At 37.3% G+C, this 3,631-nt stretch overlaps 1 long non-coding RNA gene across 1 annotated transcript; it reads left to right on the forward strand.

Moving 5' to 3' along the window:
* Positions 1 to 411: 411 nt before the first annotated feature.
* LOC132623420 (uncharacterized) lies at positions 412 to 3,264 on the forward strand. Its single transcript, XR_009576233.1, has 2 exons — positions 412 to 1,178; positions 2,795 to 3,264. It is a non-coding gene; the product is annotated as an uncharacterized LOC132623420 (long non-coding RNA).
* The last annotated feature ends 367 nt before the right edge of the window (positions 3,265 to 3,631 follow it).

Consider the following 3,631-nt stretch of genomic DNA (forward strand, 5'->3'; position numbering starts at 1 on the left):
AATGGCTCGTCATCATTTTATTTTCGGATTTTGTGCTCGTCAAATTAATTATACTTTCTTTTATTTTCTACATATTAATCACTAATTATTATATTCTATATTGTACTAGTTATTAAATTAGAAGCCAAAAAAAAAAACAAATTAAATAGAGGAGGAAAAGGGCCAAATTCGGATTTCACCCAGCCCACACTTTAAACCCATTAAAACCAATCAGCTCACCATTACTCCACTTACCCGACCAGCCCATTACCCTTTAAAACAAATCAGCCCATGTCCTAATAACTAGCCCAACTCCCGACCAGCCCTACCCACTTACCCGGACCAGCCCACCATCTGTTGACCCGATCTAGCCCAACATCTACCCGACCCGGCCCGTCTCTTCCATATTTTGTTCAACCTAAACCTAACAGAAGCAAGGCCGCACCTCTCTCATCTCTTTCTCTTTTGGACAAAGCTGCATTTTTCTTCAACAAACAGACGCCTCATCTCTCTCTTCACGCCTCCCCTTTCCTCTTCTCTCTCTCTCTCTCCCATTTCGAGTAAAACCCTAACCATTCTTTAGCCATAAGCGGTCCTGTCTACACCATTTCGATACAAAACGTCTATATGTTTGCTTTACCTGAGTTTTCTGCCTTCGACAGAGGAAAGGAATCAGCCGCACAGTCTTCATCTCCCTTCCAATTCCACATAAAAATCCTAATCTTCCTAGTCGAATTCAGTTTTGGGTTCGCCCATTTCGGGCAAATAATTAACGTTACCCTTGTTTTCTTCTTCATGGGTCTCTGTCTTCTTTCTGATTTTCATTTTCTTTTTCATTGGGATTCAAGTACAGATTTTTGGATCTCAAAACGAAATTCAAAAGTTTTCTAAATCAATTTGCAGTCCGACATCGTTTCTTGAAGCAAAAACCCAGCATTCGGGTATATATAGCAGATCCTATGCTTCATTTTGGAGCGGGGTTTTTTTTAGCATCTTGGAGCATTACCATATGAAATACATTCCCTGCACATTCTTAAAACTTTAAGAACCCTTAATTTCTAGAGTTACTCTCTCTGTCTCAGTGGACTTTAGCTGTGGCAGAGATTTCGGAACTCATTTGTATCGAGTTTCAAATTCATTCGTAACGAGAGGAGTTAGATTCGAGGCTCTGACGTCCCCGTTCACTGCACCTACAAGAGGTCGGTAAACCTTTCTCCTTCTCTTTATTTTTAGTATTTTGCGTGTTTAGATTAATTTGTGTTCGTGTGTTAGTTTAGCTTATCCTGTGGTATTATGTATTCATGTGTTCATTTAGTATAATTTTTGTTCTTGTCTAATGTTGTGTGCTAGCATGTTAGTGTAATCGAAGGTGTTTGCTGGTAATAGTAATGTTTACGCATGTCAGTTTGGTTGGATTTGTTTAGATCTGTTAGTTGTGCGATATGCTATCTTGGGAAATTTGTGTCTATGGCAGTAAATTCAGCTTGTCTAGCATGCTCGTGTTAGTTTTAATGTACATTGTTAAGTATTTGATTAGGCCTGCTTTAAACTGAACATGTATTTGCTTGACTCCTACTATTTCCAGTTTTAAAACTTATGCAAGCAATGTCCTGCCTTCTCCGCTCGAAAATTAATTCGAAACGTAGGTTAGGATGTTTTATCAGTTAAATGCTGGCTTAATGATTTAAGGGATTACTCTTCTGACCAAGACTTATTAAAATACAGCTAAAGAAAAAATAGTAAAGATTTCCAGTTCACTCAGAGAATGGCTGCTGTCCTTGGTCTACATGGAATAACCGATCGTTTTTGAAGTGTAATCTCAAATGATTCTACTTATAGTTTATAACTTTAGCTATTTTCTTTTCTATAATATTATATGTACACTTAGCCTAATTAAATATAAGTCCGGTCGGTTAACCATTATTAATGGAATTTAAAGGATGCCTAATACCTTCCCTTTAAATTAATTGAACCCGTACCTAGAAGCATTTGGTTTCGTAGACTTTAAAATAAAATCGACTTTAGATAATTACTTTAATTAACCTTAGGTGCCCTAATTCACCATAAATAATTAGGTGGTGACTCCTAACTTTAAATAACCCTGGAATTACCCGGATGTTGTAAACTATTTTGACTCCGGTTAAAATAGGGTATAACAAATAGAACTGCATTTCCCTTGATATTGCTTGCATATGTCTTTTCATTTGTCAACGGAAAATCATCAGGAAATCCATGTAGCCTGTAGCAATCATCCATGACATGACCTACTTTTCCACAATAAGCACAAGAAACATTAGGGTTAAAAAAAATTGCTTTTGAATTTTTAGCTCTGTTTTGTGAACCTTGTGGGTTGTTGAGCATTGTTCATCCTTGGATATTTAGTATTTGGTTTTGATCCTGATCCAAATCCAGAACCTGGAAATTTCTGAACTTGTTTTCCATTCTTATACTAATTAAAGTTAACTACCATGAAGGATGTTGAATCAGAGGGAACAAGAGGGCTCATATAAGTCTCCCTTTGATTTTCATCTTGTAAGATTAGTGAATAAGCATGATTGATATTGGGTAAGGGGTTAAGTATTAGAATATTACCCCTAGCCTGTGCATAAATATCATTTAACCCCATCTGAAATTGGATAAGTCTTTCATCTTCCAAAGACTACTCCAGTTTCTCTTTTCCTTCATAGTTGCACACACAAGTGCACTTGACATTAGAGTTCAAAGAGTCAAGTTCATCCCATAACCTCTTAAGTTGTGTGAAATAACCTGCAATGTTGTTAGTTCCCTGCACCAACCTTGTTAATTCCTTTTGCAGGTGAAACAGTTTTGTCCCATTTGATTGGCTAAACCTGTGTTCCAGGCTTGTCCAGAGTTCCTTAGTAGTTCTAGAGTGTATATTACACTGGCTGCAATATCTTTATAAAGTGAATTAAGAAGCCAAGATGTTACCATATCATTGCATCTACTCCAAGGATGCAGATCTGGTGATGTTGAATCTGGTGAAAGATGAGCACTAGGCTATTCGGACTGATCTCTCCCAACCTTGGTAACCTCTTCCATCAAAGAGATTGTTCACAAGGGATCCAGGGGAATCAGAAGAGTGCAGAAAATAGGCATGGTTGGAGTCAATGTTGGTGCTGCCTCAGTTCCAATTGAAGTTCCAGAATTGTTGTTTTCATCGGCCATTTTGATATAGGTGAAGAAAAGAAACTGTATCAAATTTGAGATTTGTGATTCACTGCTATGATACCATAAAGAAAAGCAATGAAAATGTTTTTTAGAATTTTTTGCTGTGTATTTCATACGTACTGGTACCATGTATTTATACAAGTAAGAATGAAAAAATACTACAACAACAACAACAACAGCCCAGTGAAATCCCACATCTTGGGGTCTGGGGAGGGTATAATGTACGCAGACCTTACTCCTACCAAGGTAGGATGGCTGTTTCCGAGAGACCCTCGGAAAGAATGAAAAAATACTGAATAAGAAAAATATTAATCCTATACCTTTTGTCCTATTTCTATTGGCTAGTCTAAATAACAAACTTAACAAATTTGATTCCATCATGTGCATTGCACATGCCTCCTAGAAGCCTTTATCACAGCTGGTTGACAGCTGCTCATTTTCAATCCCACGGTCTAGATTAAAT

Source organism: Lycium barbarum, chromosome 12 (assembly GCF_019175385.1).
Source record: "Lycium barbarum isolate Lr01 chromosome 12, ASM1917538v2, whole genome shotgun sequence".
Classification (NCBI taxonomy): domain Eukaryota; kingdom Viridiplantae; phylum Streptophyta; class Magnoliopsida; order Solanales; family Solanaceae; genus Lycium; species Lycium barbarum.